This window comes from Rattus norvegicus, chromosome 8, assembly GCF_021556685.1.
Source record: "Rattus norvegicus strain SHRSP/BbbUtx chromosome 8, alternate assembly SHRSP_T2T, whole genome shotgun sequence".
NCBI classification, from domain to species: Eukaryota; Metazoa; Chordata; class Mammalia; order Rodentia; family Muridae; genus Rattus; species Rattus norvegicus.
Window position 1 is genome coordinate 110,518,238 of NC_141541.1, and position 20,794 is coordinate 110,539,031.

The following is a 20,794-nucleotide window of genomic DNA, read 5'->3' on the forward strand; positions in this document are numbered from 1 at the left end:
CCCGGAAAATGAGGTTTGGTAAAAATGAGACACGTGTTTACTGGAAGACGGAATGAAATCAAGTCTCAAAAATGAACATACAATTTTAAAGCACACGGTGGAATTACTATCAGCTCCGTGCTACTAGAGGAAAGGTGTTTAAAAATAAATAAATAAATAAATAAAAATAAATAAGGGAGAAAGGGCAAAAGATGCCTAAGATCCGGTGGAAAGAATGACCAAAGGCAGAAACAGAAGAAGGGGTGCGGGAGAGGGGAGCCTCTTCTCAGCTCCGCTTCCCTACCTTACAGCTGTTACAATTCAAAGCTTGGCCCAGTGTGGATCACTGATAACAAAGTACTGGAACAGAAGTCTCCAAAGGAACCCAGGCACATTTAAGGTCTTAATAAATTACAAAGGAGGCGGTAGAAGCAAATGGGCCAGGACAATTGGCTCCGGGGAATAAATAGAATCAGTTTCTCACCCTACTACTGTTTACTACCCATGCCAGGTGGGCAAAGCGAAGGCTAAAGCCGTTTGAAATAGGACTGTATTCATGCCTGGCTTTGTGACTTAATTATTATAATGCTTTAACAAAGCATTAGGCTTTTCTTTTATAGCACGGCAAAAAATAGAGTTGCAAATTTAACTGAAGGACACACTGAGCATTGAAAGCCCAGGGGACGGGTAGATTACAAAAGGAATTCTCAAAACAGCCAGGACCTAAAAAGTCAAAACTTCTGCTCTCGATAATCACAGGAGGGACTATGAGATGGCTCAGTGGGTGAAGGGCTTCTCTTGCAAGCCTGACATTCTAAGTTCGAATCTCCGGAACCCACCCAAAGGCTGGATGAGGTACTGCATGCATCTTTAGTCTGAGCACTTTTATGGGGAGACATGGGAGGATGATTCTGGGCCCATTGTCATAGTGTATGCAGCAGAAGCAGCAGCAGAGAGAAAAGTGGAAAGCATATACTTGGCCACACTCATGCATACATGCACACATACCCCCGAAGCACACACACACACACACTGGAAAATATTAATAGGCAGATTTAAGTTCTGAGGTATGAGATGACTTGAAATAAAACAAACCACTTAAAAAGACCCTAAATTGCCTAATTCTACTTATATGCATTGCCCAGAGTAGGGAAATTCATACAGTCAGAAAGGAGATTGGCAGTGGCTTAGGGATGGGGTGGGGCCGGGGAGGGGTCGATGGGAGGGGAATGAGGAGTGGCTATTAATGGGTATGGGTTTATTCTGGGTAGGATGAAACTGCTTTAAAGTACAGTGTAATGATGATTGTATGGCCCTGCGCATATATTAAACAGCACTGAATTGTACACTTTGATGGTTGAATTATAAGTTATATGAATTATTTTTCAATAAAGTTATAAAAAATTTAATGGCAAGTGACCAACTGGAAGAAATACGGATATGTCGTTGAACATTTAGGAAAAAGTCAATGGGCAGACAGTAAACTACCAAAAAACAAAAACCTGACTAGCAGGGGCTCATTCTATTGAGTGAGCAGAGGCTTAAGACACAGTAGTGTCGATGTAAGTGTGGGGACAGGGACACTCTCATCTCCCGAAGCGACAAAGTCTTCATTTGTGCGCCCTAGAAAGCAACTTGGCAGTTGTTGCTCTCAAACACTTTGCAGTTCACGTCTAGAATTCAAAGTTCTACAGGGGAGAGAGCAAAAGTACCCGTCGACCCGTGAGGATGCTCGCACAATCTTCGAAAGTATCCGTAATGTCCACAAATTAGAAAGAAATGGAGTGCTCGAAAAGGGGGAAATGACTAAATAAATTATGGATCAGTCACAAAGATTGAATATTACACATCCATTAAAAATGATGTTTTCAAATAAATTTAATGACAGGGAAAATGATGGCAGTGTAATGCTCAGTGAATGAGGGATGTAAAATTGCTGACAATATGATCCCATGCACACACGGTGCTGAAATGAAATATACCAAGGGGCTGGCAGGCATTGTTCAGGGGGTGGCACTTCTGGGCAGTTTTCATGCTTTATATCCCCCATGTTCTCCATGTTTCTTACAGAAGGCTTGCTTTCTTTCTACATTAGAAAAATAGTATTTCCTTGAAATATTCATCAACAGAGAAGATGAATATTGGCCAGAAAAGGTGAATAGTGACAACACAGTTCTTTAAAAGGCTGGTATCTGGCTTGCCCCGTGTCCTCATGGGGAAGCATTTTCAAAGGTCCCCAATTCCTGTGGGAACCTCTCATTAGTTCAAGTGCCCTACCAAGGACTTCAATTGTGATTTTTCTGTTGTTGTGCTAAGCCACCATCCATGATCAAGGCAGCTTATAGAGTAAGGAGTTTACAGGTTCATAGTTTCAGAGAGTGAGTCCATGACTGTTGGCCGTGGTGGGAACGTGCCAGCCAGGAGACATGTATGGTGCTGGAGCAGCCACTGAAAGTTTATGTGTTGAGACCATGGGGTTAGGGGTGGTGGGGAGAGAGAGAGTGGGGGAGCGGGGGAGAAACACAGAAACAGAGATAGATTGGGCCCGGTATGGGCTTTTGAAACCTCAAAGTGACACACCTCCTTCAACAAAACCATTCCTCGTAATCCTTCCCAAAAAGTTCTACCCTGGAGCCCAAATAGTCAAATATATGAGTGTATGCATGCCATCCTCATTCAGTCATCCACAGCTGCCTAGAGGCTGCAGCTTCTCATGCCCAGGAAGACTACTAAGGCCAATAACACAGATGAGTTGAAGGTCTTTCTGTACGATGTGGTAATTATATTAACAAGGAACCCCTGAAGACTAAAGGCTGTCCACCTGCTGTCATACTTCCTACCACGATAGCCATGGACTTACTGTCTGAAACTATAAGCCCATAAACTCTTCTATAAGTTGCCTTGAATCCAATGGGAAGAAAAGCTAGATGTGACTTCTTGTCTCCAGAGGCCACACCCACCTGGGACACCTCCTATGCTGGAGAGAAGTGACACAAGGAGCCCACTTATTGTCTGTAATGGTGAAGCCACTAACAGGGAGGCTACTGTGAATGCACATAGCATACAGACCTCCCACTGTGGCCTCCATTCCTATCGCTTCTTCCTGTGACCTCTCTTCAGCCTATAATTCCTGACCCTGTATTCCCATCATCTGCTAAGATCCATTCCCTCCCAGCCACGAGGAGCAAATGAGACCAGCACACATGGGCTTTGGTCAGTTGTGTCATAAAGGTCAGTAAACTGGGTTGTAGAGAACATGGTCACTGTATCCATTCAACAGCTACAAAGCCAGGCTGTTTGTACAAGAGAATACGGTGCTGGCCATGTCCCATGATGCTTGTGGATTAGAAAAGGTGTATGAAGAAGAACCTTGGCATGGGATCATGGCTACTTGTTTAAACAGGCAATCAGAGTCTACTGGATATGTTGGGGGAGTTTGAGGTCTTCATGAAGCTAGGAAGATATCACAGAAGTTGGGGGTTCTTCAGGAAGTGGAGTTGGGCATGGTTAATGCTTTGCAATCCCATCCTTTGGGAGACAGAGGCAAAAGCATCACCACACCTTCAAGGCCAGCTTAGCCTATATGGTAACTTTCAGGTCAGCTGATGAGAAAGAGGGAGAAACAACAAATAAACAAAGAGTGGGAATGCTGTGAGACCAGAAGAGGAAGAAGGTAAGATGAGAGCTTATTCTTCAAAGGGGAAGGCAACAATGGGGAGAGGCCAAATAAGAATGATGTCACAGCATCAGCAAGGTCCCAGAGGAGAAGGAGCAGCAGCAGTAGGCCACCCTGAGCATCCTGCCCAGGAAAAACACCCGGAGGCTAACCCTTGCTCAATATCCCCAGGAAGGTAAAAATGCTTCCCTGGGCACTCAGCAGAACTGTACCTTGAAAGAGCTGTGCTGCTGTGGGTCTAAAAGAGCCAGACTATGGAAGGATGGTGTGATAGTTAGCTCCTCTTGAAATCTAAACCCCTGGGGACCTGCTTAAGAGGTAGGCATTCACCCTTACATCAACCAACTGCCCGTGCTCATGGCTCAGGCTAAGCACTGTCTCCTACCTCACTGCTTCTCATACTTTCCCATCCTCTCTGGGGCTCTCAAGACACCTGCCTTAAAGCCTAGGCTTTAGGTCTATGGTAAATGTACCTGCATCCTTCATATTAACATCAATGGTAGTGACAGAGCCCGGTAAAGGTCCTAAATGCATATGGACGTATAACAGTCTCCTGGGCTCCTCCCTCCATCTCTCTGTTTTCAATCTCCTCTACCATTTCATCTAATAAACGTTGATGAAATGACACAGCAAACGAGGCAAACACCCGGAAATGTCACAACAAGGATACTGTCCTTGACCTTAGCGTATTCAGCTTCCAATGGATGGGACAGAAAATAAAAAAGACCAGTGAGTATCTAGGTGTGGGAGCCTTGCCAACGCTACCGAGACCACGCTGAGTCAGGGGTAGGGGTTCTTCAGGAAGGAGAGAGTGGACAGAAAGTGATGTGGAATTCTACCAGTCTCGTCAGGGAGTAGCCTCGCCTGTTCCCCTGTCCCACAGCACTTAAGTGAGGGCTTCCAAAACAGGTGCTAAGCTGGGAGCACAGAACCAACAAACCCAGCCAAACAAAGCTCCCTATGGTTCCCCTGCCTACTCTGCCACAGAAGCGCCTGAATTTAAGATTCACCAGAGAGCTCTGGCTGCCTGGGAAATAGATTTATTCTGTTTCAGTGTACACACACGTGTGCATGCGCACGCGCACACACACACACACACACACACACACACAATTTGTAATCTTTTGTTCTTACACATTTAATTACCTTAGAATAAATCTGATTTTGCCACTTTGGAACAAAGCATCTCTCTTGTTTTCCTTTAATTTCCCTTTCTCTCACGTTGCACTTGACAAAGTTGGGAGAGACAACCAAGACAGATGAGCACAGAGGGGTGGGAAGCCGAAAAGCTGCCTGACCGGTGCAGGCGAGCGGGATGACGCAGGCCCTCCGCACCCACACTGGGTTATAAATTAGGAGAAGTGCCCCGTACTTATATTTAATTCAATAACAAATACTGACTCGCATAAAAATAACTTGTTTTCATTCTGGGAGGGTGAGGCCTAAATTTAAACAATCTTTCCCATTCTGCCTGAGGAAGGTGGCTGCCAATTCTGTCTCCTCCTCTCCTGTTAATTTCCAGATGATGCTTAGAGACAGAAAGGGTGCTGTACGGGGGTGAGAGTGGGGATTGACGCAAAGGCCTGTGGGAAGGCAGTATGGGAATCTCTGGAGGAAGACTATCCTCCTGGCCAGCATCCTAAGGAATGAGTCTGTCACGCATCTATAAGGGAAGCGTCCAACCAGTGAATAGAGGCTTTGCTGAGGGGTAGTAGGAGAAATACAATCTTCCTGAGAAGTGGGAGGCTATGGAACCTGGGCCTCGGTAGCCATGACAGTGCGACTGTTTGAACCGACCGGCTTGGGCCATCGCAAAGCAATCTGCAGCCGGCTCGATCTTGCTTCTTACAGGCCCTGGGTACCACAAGAGAGATGGTAGATTTCCTCAGCCTTGGTCCCTTTCTAGCTGAATCTTTTGCCCATTGCATTGAGCATGCATCAGTCAGAGCAGTGATGGGTGTTATCATGTGTACCCTCCCTTCATTTAAGCCACTGATGCCCCTGGTCCATGAGTAAACCTCAGCCCACGCTGGGTTTTCTAAAAGGCCTGTTTAATCATCCAGAGGAGTCCGCACCCGACCCATCCACTTCCCCATCCGGAGTTCAGGCTTTTATTGCTCATATCTGCATTTTACTGAAAATGGACTCTTAGCCAAGGGCATTTCAAAGTGACCAGGTCAGGCGTTGCCTCTTCAGAAAGTTCTTCCTTGATCATTCTCTAAAGCACCTCTAGTCCACGGAAGTCTCTTTGCTATCATTCTTTATGAGGAGAGGGGTAGGGAGGAAAGGGCAAAGTGTGGGGGGGGGCTGAGAATGGCCAAAGAATATGATATACTTATATGAAAATGTCATTACGAGGCCAGACTCTTAGAAAAGAATCAATATATGCTAATAAAATACGAAGGCTCTGGGCTATTCTCAACTTCATTCAGGATGAAAGATCACAGCTTTGGAAATATGCACCCCTTCCCATGACTGCTTCCTGCCTTTCAGGGTAGATGTCAAAGCCATTGGGTCATCAGTGAGCTCCAGGGAGTCTTGGGGCTCCCAGGGGACCAAGATGCTCAACGATATGAAGGTATGGTGCCGGCACCCTACCACAGCAGGTTTAGCATGGAAACTGGAAGCCAGAGCTGCTGTCAACCCAAAGAAAGGCACCACTAGGCTCTGTAAGCAAAATGCAAAGGGGCAGGCATGGAGGACCATACTCAAAAGGAAAGGGGCTGGAGGGGGAACTCCTAACTCACTTCATCCCCACTCCCACACACACCCGCAGCAGCCCGGGTCTGTTGGTTCCTGAAGACAAAGATGTAAACCCAGTGATTGACTGTGACCAGCAATTCCCTCTCTCCTGAGGACTATTAAATAAAAAGAAAGGAAAATAAAACCAGAAAGCAAAACCTGGAAGAAATAGTTATAATAACCTATAAAAGAATGGGTGATTTACACCCATGTGAAACCCAGGCCCTGCACAGGCTGTCGCTGTGGAGTGTGTCAGGACATTTCTCAGTCCACCCAGGGTGTGAGGCTTTCTTACCAGAAGCAGCTTTTCCCTCAGGAGCGTTCAACACTAGCCTTGTGTGTGTCAGCATCCCTGGTTAGACTAAGGACAGCCAGGCAGAGCGCCTTTCGGGACGCCTCAGAGTTCTCCAAAGTTCCAGGCAGGCTGGGCTGTAGACCTAAGCCATTCCCCAAGGTCATGTGACCCATGTTATCCATCCCCAGTGGCTTCTTTATGGCCCCTTATTTATAATCACTGGACCCAGCTACATCTTATGGGGCTCATGCTGTCACAACAGCTCACTCTTCCCCTCGGACCACACAGTTGAGGCTTAAGCAGGTGCCTTCAAGAGATGGAACTGAGGTCAGAGGTCAGGCCATGGCAGAAGAGAGAGATGAAGATCTCCGGATCTTCCCAATTCTCTCCTGTGGTAGAGTTTCACTCCTTTACACTACCTCCATCTCCTCTTTGACCTCTATCCTCAACCAGGGAGGGGACCCTGGTTCTGGGTATCCTCTCCCCTACCCAGTGGACATTTGTCCCTGAAACATACCCCATCCTCAACTCCCAGACCATTCACCAGACCACTGAAAAGAAGCAGAATTTCGAGTTTGGTGGCTAGGAGTCCATGCTGTGCAAGCATAAGGACCTGAGTTCAAATTCCCAGCATTGTATAAAAAAGCAGGCATGGCCACATGAATGCCTGTAATCACAGCACTATGGAGAGTGGATATGGGAGAATATCTAGGTCTTGCTATCTACCAGCCTAGCTCCAGGTTCACTGAGAGACCCTCTTTCAAAGGAGTAAGGGTGACAGAGCAGGAAAGTGACAGAACAGGACACCCAAAGTCCTCCTCTGACATCTGTGCATATTCAAGGTACACATATATACAACACACACACACACACACACACACACACACACACACACACCCCACACGGGTGATGATGGCAAAAATAAACTCTCCTGCCTGATATGCTGTTGAGTCAATGTTAACTTCTAGTGTTTACAATGTGCTAAACCCACACCCAAGAAGAAATACTGCTGCCAACGTAAGTTTAGCTCCTGGTTACCAAGGAAGCTGGGGACAGTTTCTAGGGAGAGGAAGATGTTTGGAAATGAGATAGGCTCCCTTCCAAAGCTAAACAAATCTGAGCCATGTAGCTGAGTGCTCAGGAGGGTAATGACCATAGAAGTGGAGGATGAAGGCCAGGCAAAGAGGGCCCTGTTTCCTAACACGCCTTGGCCCTGGGATGAGAATCTCAGGGCTTGACTACTCTTCCTGCTCCTTACTCTCTTCTTAGAGTGTCTGTCCAAAACTCCCAGCTCTCTCAGACCTGTCCTGTGACATACGGACTCTTGGGCATGCAGCTGAGACACAGTGACTGGGCTGCCACAGTCTGATCACATTCTATCCTCTAGATGGTACACTGATTCCACACTGTCCCAATAAACATGTTAACACCATCCATCAACCCCCAGGCAAGCACTGCCGGCAGAGGCCACACACTGACCCTGCACTATGGCCACCCTCTGCCCCTCCCACAAGCCCTTGTTACTCCTTAAAGGATGATGTCACTGAAGCAGTCATTCTGGTTTGGAAGTGAAGCAAGGTGAGCAGTGACCATGCTCCATGCATCCAGCTTACCAACAAAACCATACACACACACACACACACACACACACACACACACACACAGACAGACACATACGTGCACACACACAGACACACATAGACACACACAGACACACACACGCACAGACACACACACACACACACACACACACACACACACACACACACTGTTCTGTCCAAACATAAATGAGGCAAAAGTAAGGACTATTTGGAAGGACCTGCTGAGGAAAATCTTTCATTCTCAAATGAACAAGTGTAAAGTCTATCTTGACATCATGGCTTGTCAGTGTATTGAGAAGGGGGATTGTGGTCACTTTGAAACATTTCCAGCCCACAGTACCAGATGCTGTGGTAAAATACAGTGACAAATGCAACTTAAGGGAGAAAGGATTTATTCTAGCTCACGGTTTGGGGCATAATCCATCATGGCAGGGAGTCAAGATGGCAGGAGCTTGAAGCAGCTGCTCACATGGACTCCACAATCAGAAAGAGAAGAGTAAACACGTGCGTGCTTGGCCTCTGCTCACTTCCTGGTTTATAAATTCCAGAATTTCCTATTCAGGGTTTAGTCCCATCTACTATCATAATAAGTCTTCTCATATCAACTAACCTAACATAGTCCCTCACAGAGAGTCAAGAGGTTCATGTCTCCCCACCCCTCTGACTCTAAAGCTCATCAAGGTGACAACAAAAATCAACTTTCACAAACCACACAGAGAAAATATAGCTAAATATGGGAGAGCCCTGAATGCTTTATAAACCTCCTCAGACTATGGATAAGGCCGGGTTTCTGAAGAGATGAGTGTAGCCTACTGAACTTGTGTCGAAAGGACACAATCTGTGGGAGAGTGAGGGGGAATTCTCAGTTCTGATCTATCCCTAGTTCCCCTTAGAAATGAATAAAAATTTAAGAAGAGCTGTGAAGGAAGCAGAGAAATAGCCTCAGTGAGAGAGGACTCTCAGAGTCATTCAACATAAGGCTGTCTCGTATGCATGACAAGACACATGCGTCAGTACATGGAGAAGAGACCACCCAAAGCATACCAGAGCCTTCAGAGACAAATGGAGATGGGTTTCTTGATGCCAGGGCTGGAAAATGCCCCATGGAAAGTTAAACGACATCTCTAGACACATCCTGGAGAAATTTACTAAACACCAAGAGAAAAGGAGGAATCCCAGGACACCCAGGTGGGAAAAGGCAAATGACTTGAAAAGAATAAAAACAGAGCTTTCTCCATACCACACACAGCAACATCTGATGGCCTGTGCTTGGTACCCTGCAGAGATACCAACTCCATGTCCACAGAATCTGAGCCAAGGCACTGGTGTGACATGTGACGTGTGACGTGTGACGCACGCCTGCATGCGCGCGCATGCGCATGTATGCCTGCTGAACCCAGGCAGGCTTCCGCCTTACTGTGTGCCCTAATAGGGAAGGAGTGAAACGTCAGAGACTCAGCGCAGCAGGCTGTGGGAGGGTGAAGAGGAGGGAACTGAGAATGAATGGCCTACTTTACTTCCTATTGCTGTGATAAACACTGTAACCAAAATCAATTCGGCGATGAGGGGCTTCCTGCAGCTTAGCGTTTATAGTCTAGCATCCAGGGATGTCTGAATGGAAGCTGGAGGCCAAAACCTGGAGGTAGGAGACTCCTGACGGCAGAGGCCATGGAGGGATGCTGCTTTCTGGTTTGCTCCCCGTGACTTGCTCAGCCCATTTTCTTAGGCTACTCAAACCACCGACTCAGGAGTAGAACTGGACCCTGTCAGGTGGGCATGGGCTCTCCCACATCAATCATTCATCAAGAAAGTGGCTCTACAAACTTGCTGACAGGCAATCTGACAGACGCATTTCCTCAACGGACGTTCCTCCTCTCAGATAACTTGAGCTTATGTCATGCGGATGAAAAAAATAACCAGTTTCACCATACCACAAGGACACTTGGTCAGCTATGCTCATAACAGCTTTATTGGTAGTAGCCAGAAACTGGAAACAACTCAGATGTTCCTCTACCAAAGAATTGATAAAGAAAACGTGGCACATTTATTTACACAATGAAATATTACTTAGCTATTAAGAAAAAAAGACATCATGAAATTTGAGGGCATAATGAAATTTGAAGGCAAATGGATGGAGCTAGAAGATGTCCTGAGTGAGGTAACCCAGGCCCAGAGAGACACACATGGTAAGTACTCACTTATATGTGGGTATTAACCATAAAGTACAGGATAACCATTCTATAAGCCACATACCCAAAGAAGCTAAGTAACAAGGACCCAAGGCAAGATGCTTGAATCCCACTCAGAAGGAGGAATGAAATAGACAGCAGAATCCCCTTCAGGATTGTGGGCCCCAAAGGGGATAGGAACTCCACAAGAAGACCAACAGAGTCAACTAACCTGGACCTTCGGGGTTCTCGGAAACTGAACCACCAACAAAAAAAGCATACAGGGGCAGACCTAGGCCTGTGCATATTAGCAGATGTGCAGCATCGTCTTCATGTGGGTCCTAACAAATGGAGCAGGGGCTATCCTAAAAGCTGCTGCCTGACTGTGGGATGTATTATTCTAGCTGTGCTGCCTTGTCTGGCCTCAGTGGGAGAGGATATGGATAGCCCCACAGAGAATTGATATGCAGGGGGGGGGACCCCCTACCCTCTCAGAGAAGAAGGGGAGGGGAAATGGAAAGAAGGATTGTGGGAGGGAGTGAGTGGGAAGGAAGGCAGTGATCAGGATGTAAATTAAATAAATAAAAAATTAATTAATGGAAAAAAGAAATAGAGATCAGAAGTGGATGGAGGATGGGAACTGGCTGAGAGAGGGGATGAAGAGGGGAGGAAAAGGGTGAGGATCAGGGGTGGGGAGACCTGGAGGTGGTCTGGAGGCCAGGAAAGGGCTGGGAGAGAACAGTAATTGGTTGGGGGTGCATCTCTGGGACAAGCCTGGGACTTGGGATGAGGGAGGTTTCTGGGAGTCTATGGGGATGACCCTGGCTAACATTCCTAGCACCTAGGGATATGGAGTCTCAAGCGGCCATCTCCTGTAGACAGGACTCCCAATGGAGAAAAGGGAACACCAACCCATCCACAAAACTTTCAACCCAAAATTTGTCCCACCTACAAGATGTGCAGGGACAAAGATGGAGGAGAGACTGAGGTGATGGCTAACCAATGGCTGCCCCAACTTGAGACTCATCCCATGGGAGAGCCAACCCCTGACAGTACTAATGATACTCTGCTATGCTTGCAGACAGGAGACTAAGGGAAATGTCTCCAGAGAGGATTCATCCAGCAGCAGATGGAAACAGATGGGTCTCACAGCCGAACACTAGGCAGAGCTCAAGGAGTCTTGTGAAAGAGTGGGAGTCCCTACTGAGGGAGCCGTAGATGTCAAAGACACCACAAGAGGACCTAGAGTCAACTAACCTGGGCCCGTGGGGTTCACAGTGACTGAATCACCAACCAAAGGGCAAGCATGGGCTAAACCTAGACCCCCGTACACATTTGTTGCAGATGTGCAACTTGATCTTCATGTGGGTCCCTAGCAATTGGGATGGGTGTTGTCTGACTCTGTTGCCTGCCTTTGGATTCCCTTCCACTAGCTGGGCTGCCTCGTCTGGCCTCAGCAGGAGAGGATGTGCTTAGTCCGGCTGTAACTTGATGTTACCGCCAGGGTAAACTGGTACCCAAGGTGGGCTTTGTGTTCTCTGAGAAGGGAAGGGGTTTATGAGGGTGGGACTGGAAGGGAAGGGCAGAAATTAGGATGTAGAGTGAATAAATTATAGGGGAAAAAATCTAACAGGAATTGTAACAGATGGAACCGGATTAAGTGAATACAGCAATTCTCCATCCAAGAGCAGAGGCAATGACATCACAGGGAACTTTCTAGAACAATAGACCCCTGAGGTTCACTTCAGACCCAACATACTAGAATCCTCAGGTCAAGAAACTATCCAGTGGATACATATACACACACGTACACACACGCAGACACAGACGCTCACACGCGTACACACACACACACACACACACACATATGCACACTTTAAACTCTGAACAGAACCATTCTCTGTAACAGATAAAGTGCAGAGGAAGGGCAGCCAGTAGTCACCGAGTGGGTAGCAGCAAAAGCATTGAGGCAGAGATCAGAAGGCAGCAGTACCTATCCTCGTTAAACCCCACAGTAACAGGAGATACAGGGGTAGGTGGGGGGAGGGGAGCTCAAGAAGCTGCAAAACCCCCAAAATAGGAGTGGGTTTGCGTGTCTGCCTGTTAAAGAAGAAATTTTGCTGGATTTTTTTAGTTTTTTATTTTGGCGGGTGTGGGGGGCTTTTAATCAAGGAAGACATCTCTTGAAATTCGGCATATTTCTGCAATATTGTTTTAATGCTTGTCTATTAGATTCTAATCAAACTCAACATACTTCCCTCAAGTTAAAATGTATATAGTATGGTTCCGTTTCTTGCAAGACTGTTTGAATTGATGTAATTAGCTATCATTCTATCAGAAAGCTATGGACCAAATGGTAATGATCTCTTCTAGATAGTTGAAATTAATTTTGCTCTGTGTGTGTGTGTGTGTGTGTGTGTGCATGTGTTTATTTTGTCTAGTACTTAATTTTTAGAAAACAAATAGCATATATTATTATCACCAAAATCCTTAAATGCGTAATCAGAAATGCCTATTTCTAATAACAGATTTAAATAATGCTCTAAATAGTAATTATAGCCATAAATCTGGAAAACAAAACCATTTAAATAAAGATATGAGAAGCCAAACTAAGGGATAAATTGGAAACAATGTAATCATTCTCCTCACTAAATACTTTTCCATCAGGATGGGAGGCGGGTCTAGCAATGCTCAGGTCTAGCAATGCTCCTCAGCCTCCCTCAGGAGGAGCATCTCTCAGGCTTAGGGCATGGCTCAGTCTGCAAAGTACCCCTTATGCAAGTTTGGTGACCTAAGCTCTGTGCCCTGTACTCTTTAGTAACTTATGGTTAATTTGGAAAGAGCTGAATCAGACTCTGGACTTGAACAAGGTGTCAGAGGACCAGGTGACATAATTGCAGCTTCCAGATCACAGCCCCCTCCTCTCCTATCTGCTTCTGAGACAGGTATCTTCAGCCAAGGAAAGGTATGGCTATGCTGCTCCTCTCCCAGCAGGCAATCCACTCCCTGAGACCCAGCAGCAGAGTAAGATGGGAAAGACAAGCCAATGTCACATGATTACACCTGTCCAGGAAATAGCCCACAGGCATGGGGCGCACCTAACATACAGAAACCCAGGCATGCCCATCTTAAGGGACCTTCTCCAGCAAAATATCTTCACTCGAGCTGCTTTTAAATCAGCTTTCACAGACAAAATAACTGAGGGGCACTAGGCCAGGTACTGGCTTGTACCTTCCTAGATCGGGTCTCTCTCTGCTGGCTCCCTGGCCATTCCCATGTCTCTAGGAAATGTTATGCACTCATTCAGAACCTCAAAAGACACTTTTCCAGGTGAATTCTTCAACAGCTTCTCATAGTGGAAGTCATCTCCCTGACTCTGCTGAGAGGAAATTACTCAAGGGCTATTGGTCCCGGAGACACAGCTGCAGTATCTTGGATTCCTGGCATTTTCCAACTCCACTTTTGAGGCATGTTCCAGCTGTGTAGAGCAGTGTTCTTTGGAAGCTGCACTGGGGAAGTATGGGGAAAATGCATCAGATCTAGAGGTAGCCTGCCTGGGCCTAATATGGTACAAGTCATGGAGAGTTATTTCCCCTTTCTCTTACCTTGCTTTTCTCATCCAAGGACAATCACCATGGCTCCCTCACAGAGATGGGCGATGTCTACATGAGCTTATACTGTAGGTGTGCAGAGACAATGGGCGGTTTCTAACACAGAGGATTTGTATGCTAACACTCTCAAATTCGACCACCTGTTTGAATGCATCTAGCTTCTCTCCTCTTTCCATTCCACATCCAAGGTCACACTTTGTCCCATGTCTTCCCTATTGCCACTCTGCCTCCTGGTTCCTCCTGAGGCAGCACTCAGACTCTAACTGCTCCTTCCTTGTTTTGTCCTTGAGCTCACCCCACAGCCCCCATCACCCCGCTCTCAACAAAACCTCTCGATCCCTGATGATTTTGTCATGGATACGAAGGCTGGCCAAATCCCCAGCCATCCCATTAGCAATAATTCTGTTAAATAACTATCCTGTCGTCTTGAGAAATGGGGTGGCATCACCTGGCGCTGCCCTTAGTCCTGACCCAATCAACTTTTTAATCCATAAAACAGAGGTGAACTACATAATGGGATGTATATCAAATTGGGATATGACAGAGCGCTTGAAGAAATTACTAAAGTGCTAGGGGGAGAGTTCATACCCAGACTGATCTCTGGGGACTGGAATTCTGGACCGGGGCCAAGGGAAGATGGTCTCTACACAGGACAGCCGTAAATTTCCAGTGTGGGAGGCAATGATGGCTGTACAGTGCACTACAGGGAGCGGGGCAAGGCAGGAAGGTGACCCTAAGCCTTTTAAATTAATCCATGGTGGGAAAGGAGCTGCCCCCCAGAAGGACCTGCCCACTGTCCTCTGAATTTAGAAGGGATTCCTTTGAAAGAAATTATATTATTTAAATTAAAAATATAATTATTATCTCACAGTTTCATAAATGTGCCTATTTGCATCATTTTTACCCCCTCATTCCCCTCCCACTTCTGCAGAACCCCCTACCCCATACCTCCACACACAAGCTCTCTCCTGGTTTTGTGCCCTTTGTGTCTTAATTTGTTAGCCACTAAATTGAATTAGGGTTGCTTGCATGAGTATATGTGATTGGTAAAAAGGTAAGACATGAGGAAAAGGTTTATTGTAGACAAAAGGGAAGACATAGCCAGTGCAGGGATATCTGGGAGAGTCTAGAATGAACATGCCCTTGAGCTAGTCTGTGTGAGGACAGGGTAGAGCAGATTGGGGAAGGGGAGAGGGAGGAGGAGGGCAGGAGACCAGGAAACCAGGAGAGTAAAGGGTAGACAAAGGGAGTTTGGTCACCAAAATGGCTGGATTATATAGGAAGAGCAACTTGGGAAAGGGCTGGAGATGTTTAGGGTAGGGGGTGGGGTATACCAGTCATAGCCCAAAACAAGTAGGGACTGAGGGATGCTGGGAGAACCTGGAGACCAGGTCTACTTTAGCATGTTAAATAGAAATCTGTTAGTTCTTTATCCAGGATTTGAGACCTAACAATATGTGGGACATTGTCTCAGGAGCAAGAACAGCTTACAAATAACTCTATCACTCAGGAAAGTGACTCCCCACTCTCAGCACACAGTGAATGCTAAAAGCACATTATGAAGGGGTGTGGCCTTATGAGTCCCTCCCCTAGCCTCGATGCAATGCTGATGGCCCCCACCTGGTCCAGTACCCACAGCTGCTTTGAGGTCACAAGTGCAAAAGGCCAAATCCTATCCAGAAGACAATTCTGAGCGCTCCTCCATCTTGCAGCTCTTAACCTTCTAAAAAGAACCTTTTCTGGGAAGTAAGAATGTCAGGGATTAGCATTCATAGGTCTCAGGTTCTCTCCTGGGTTCAGGGACCCACTTACCCTTTTCCTCGAGCGTTTACCTTTGCAAGTCACTGGCCTAAGCACTGCTGACAGAGAAGACATTTCCTCTGCTGCTTCAGAAGCTTTCAAATGAGGGATTAGAATACACCAAGGGAGTAAATTAACAGAGTACACCCTTTGCAAGAAACAGGAAGAAGTGGCCTCCTGTCACTTAGCTCAGGCCTGAATGTGTATAGGGCCCTGCTGTGGTTGAGCAGCTGGAGCTCGAAGGCCTCTTTCAAGCAGCCTTCTGTAATTCTACAGCAGCCATGATGAGTTGGAAAGGAAGGCAAAGGGAGGACGGGAGCAGGGAGACTGAGTCAGAGATCCTCTCAACCCCAGCCGGCCAGCCTCCCTTTTGCCTGCAGACTCATTCGTATTTGTTCCTAGCGTGACTTGAGACCAAAGTAACTCTGGTCTATAGAGTCTCTACTCAAATGTGCACAGCATAAGCACATAAAGAATTGTAGAGTGAGCCTATGGAGACATCCTGTTATAGTTTTCAAGATGGTAAACATCAATGATCTGGGTCTGGGAAGATAGGTCACTTGGTAAAGTACCTGCTGTGCAAGCCTGAGAACCTAAGTTTAGGGTCCCCAGCTCCTACATAAAAGGTGGGCACACTTCAGTCCCTCTGTAATCCCAGAACTGTAGGTGAGAGAAATCAGAGACACAGGCAGATTCCCTCAAGCTCATGGACAGCCTAGTAAATCGGTCCAGGGTCATGAGAAACCACAGCTTTAATGATGTGGTGGGGAAGCTACTGAGGAAAACACCAATGACTCCCAGGATCTGCACACCACATGTGCACATACATATCCCACGTAAGCACGCACACATACACACACACACACACACACACACACACACACACACACACACATTGACACAAATACCCTTCAATCCTCATGGAGCACAGCATTATATAGCACAGGCGTTTGGAGGGAAATTCAGTGACCGTATCAAAAGATACAGTGTGCACCCTCTCCCCACCCCACACCCCCATTTCTAAAAATGCCAGCTATATCTACATTCATGTGGGATGTTTCATTGAACTACACCATACATTTTACTCTGTGTTTCAGCAGTATATTCCTGTCTTGTATTGTCATTTTGTCACAGTAAAACGTACATAATATTTCGCATTTTAACTACTAGTAAGTATGTAATTTAGTGGCATGAAATCTATTCATACTATGGAACAGTTATTACCATTATCTTTATACTCAAATATTTTCATCATCGCCAATATGAAAATCCATCTCTATAAACAATAACTCCCGTGCCTCTCTCCTCTTTGTCCTTGGCAGCATGAATGCCACTGTCACACTGAATTTGCTTGTTCTTCATAAAATCTGGATCATGCAATATTACCCCACCATGATTGGCTTCTTTTACTTAGCGTTGTCTTTTCAAGGGCTACCTTTGTTACAGAACACAGTAATAGTTCACTCCTTGTTATGGTTCCATAATGTTTCGGTGAATTTGCATACCACATTTTGTTTATGTGTTCCTCTCTTGATGGGCTCTTGGCGGGGTTCTTTCGGCTACTGTGCATAATGCCACTTTAAGTGCAAAGACCAACATCTGAATTTCTGCCGTCAATTTTTGTGTGCAGAATTCTTTTGGAGGTAAAAAGATTAGAAACAGTCGCACTAACCATCAGTGGGAAACTAAATAAATAAGTCGCCGTGTTCACACATTAGAAGAGTGTGTCTCCCTTTAGAATATATTGCTTTTGGAGTCTTAGCATAGGGTCATTTATAAATCATGGTATCATGAAAGGAGTAAGATGAAGAGGAGAGATAGTGGCTGCTGTAGCATGTGGGCATGTCTGATGCTCACACTGTCTGTGGAAGGCTGTGTGGTACCCTGGAGGGTCACCAGGGTGTGGGTTCAGCAGTGATAGATGCTTTGCTATATGCTTTTTGTACGGATGAAAATATTCAAATGAACTGAACTATTTGCCCTTTTCAAATTAATAAATACCTTACAGTGCCATGTGATCTCACAAGATCCTGAATGTAGATCCTGGGGAGATATCGAAATTGGTGAAGCACTTGTCACACGAGCATGAAGTCCTTAGCTCAATCCCCAGCACCCATGTTAAAAAAGCATAGTATGGTAGTGTATACTTAGTCCCAGTGATAGGGAGGATGAGAGCCACATGTCCTACTGAGAAACCCTGTCTCAATAAGCAAGTAAATAAATAAATACAGAGTGAACAGCTCCTCAGAATTAACACTAGAGGTTGACCCTGGCCTCTAAACTTACATGCACAACACATGTACCTACATGTGAAAGCACGCACGTTCAAACACATGTGCACACACACAAAGATTGCTAATGTGTCATGAGTTCAGCAAAAGGTGCAGGGGTGTGTGGTAGCAGCCTTGGGAGGTAGAAGCTGAAGACTTCTGCCACTGTAAGCCCTAAAATGTAACTTCCTCCAGCAGCCACTTCAAGCACAGCTTGCCACCAACAGCCTCCTTGATGCTGCCAAGTTTCTCTACCTCAATCCTCCCTTCTCTTCTTCTTCCTCTGTTGAGGGGAAACCCCATATGAAGAGGTGGAAGGTGAGGGGAGTGTGGGAACTAGGCCTCTTGGCGCCTAGCCTGCTGGAGAGGAGGGCTGTTGAGTGTTGGGTAGCTTCAAAGCTACAGTGTTGTCGTCCTGCCCTAATGCAGGTCAACACTCTACCTGAGGAGCAGCCTCTGCTGTCCTCTTTCAGGCTGGGTATGTTCGAAAGGTGTCTGCTGGGAGCCACACAGAAAGACATCTCGGGATGATAATCGAATCATATGTGAAAATGAGCTGACGAGGGGAGAAGCAATAAAAGCCAGAGGAGAGAGAAGGAAGGTGTGAGTTGCTGAAATAGTCACTCTATATTCCAAGGCCCTCCTGGTTCCTAGCAGGGGTTGGAGATTAGTGTTGATAATAGCTTCACCATAGGAACCCCCCCCAAAAAAATAAATCAATGGAGTTGGGATCGAGGCAAGATCCATTTATCTTCTTGGGGTGAAATAGAAGGTGTGATTTTTAAAGAGACAAATTATACCAAATGTGGATAATTGATGTGCATATATAGAACCACGCAAGGAGGGCCAGCTCACACAATTGCACAGCATCCAGCATTATTCTCCTCAAAAGCTTCCTGTAACAATGCCAACCCCGGGGCACGGTTCAAGTACTCTGGAGAGTAGTAACAGGAATTGAGTTCTAGAATGTGCCGCATTGATGTCGCATGCTTAATTATTTGTGTGAAAAGGCAAATAGGAATATTGAAAAGGGAAAGACAATGGGTAGGTCTTGCTTTCCAATGACAGTGCTTGCCCAGGAAGGGTTCCAGAGGCCACTTAATCTATTCCTCCGCCTCTCATTTTAATGGACTGTTAGACCCTTGAATGAAACTTTTCTTCCTTAAAGGATTTTATGTGAGTTCCCTCATTGATCAGCAGGTACACTTCTCATCAGCCAGGACGATCCCATCACCTCAACAGGGTCAATATCTGACACCCCGGAGGCTGGCGAAAGGTGCTGTATCGAATTTGTTAATTAAGTGACACTTTGGTATCAAACATGAGGTACGCATCGTAAGCTGAAATTTTGGAGGTGGAACTTCCACACGCAGCTCTCTTACCCAGCTCAAGTGGGTCCCCAGATTTCAGTAAGAGGTAGGTATAGATTCAAAAGCACTATGCCAGTTTTAGGGGAGTACCTATCTGCGGATTAGAGACCCTGGACAATGGCAATTTTTACAGTTTACTGGGCATCAGCAGCCTGGATACTTATCATGTGGAGACAGCAGGATGGAGTGATCCCTGACCAGACGCTCTAGGGAAGAGTGGGTGGGCTGTAGGATAGCTTCACTCTGGGCTTAATCGAGGCCATGGTTTAACAAACGTTTTATCTATTTAGTGTGTGTGCATGCACCTGCGTGTGTGTGTGTGTGTGTGTGTGTGTGTGTGTATGTGTGTGTGTGTGTAAGCTGGTACCCATACACTCAGAAGATTGTCAAGTGTCCTGTTCTATCACTCACCTTCTTGTTCCTTTGAGACAGGTTGGTGGCCAGCCAGCAGCAGTTTTCCTCCTGTCCCCACTATGCCCTCTCCCCCAGCACTTACGTCATATGTGCATTTGACCAACTTTTTTTTATGTGGACTCTTGGCATTCCAGTCAAGGCTTTATGTCTGTACAGGAAGCTCGTGTCTGCTGAGCCGTCTTCTCAGCCCAAGGCCACGATCCCCTAGTCCTCACTGGCCACTGACTGTCTGAGCAGGCTGCAGACCACCGGAAGCAAAAGTGTTTTGGGGCATCTGCCCAGTGCCTTGTGGAGAAAATTCTTATACTCCAGGCTGGGTTAGGGGTGCCAGGACCCTCCCTTCATCCTTCCCTTACCTCTTCAGTTGTGGGTCCAGGTTTTGCCATCCCCTTACCTGCATCTGGTCCTTCCACTTCAACTAAGTCACATGATCCCAGAGAGTGGTTTGTCCCCAGATCTCTAGATACTCCATGAATCCATCCATCCCTCTCCCAACCCAACAAGGCCCTGTACCTCTTTTGCCCAACAACATGGCTGGTCACAATCAGTGGTGGCCTGGAGCCTGGAGATTGCCCCTCCTTCCAGCATACCTGATCTCATCCTGTGCTGGCCAGACCCATCCTCCACTTCAGAGAGACCTGAGTTCTTGCAGTAATGCCTCCCCTCCCTTGGAGCACAGAGCTGACTAAACCTTCCCTTTTTAACACTAGCAAGAGAGCAACCAAAACAACAGCAAACAAGCAAAAGCTTCCCAAGCCTCCTCACCCCCGCTCTCCCCTCCTGTACCCCCCCATGCTGCTTCCAGGACATTGCTTCCCCTCCAGCACCCCCCTCCTCCAGAGCACGGCTTCTCTTCCAGCACCTGACT

At 46.5% G+C, this 20,794-nt stretch overlaps 1 protein-coding gene across 1 annotated transcript in view; it reads right to left on the reverse strand.

Moving 5' to 3' along the window:
* The window catches only part of Ephb1 (Eph receptor B1), a 436,332-nt gene that overhangs the window by 217,226 nt on the left and 198,312 nt on the right, over nucleotides 1-20,794 (reverse strand).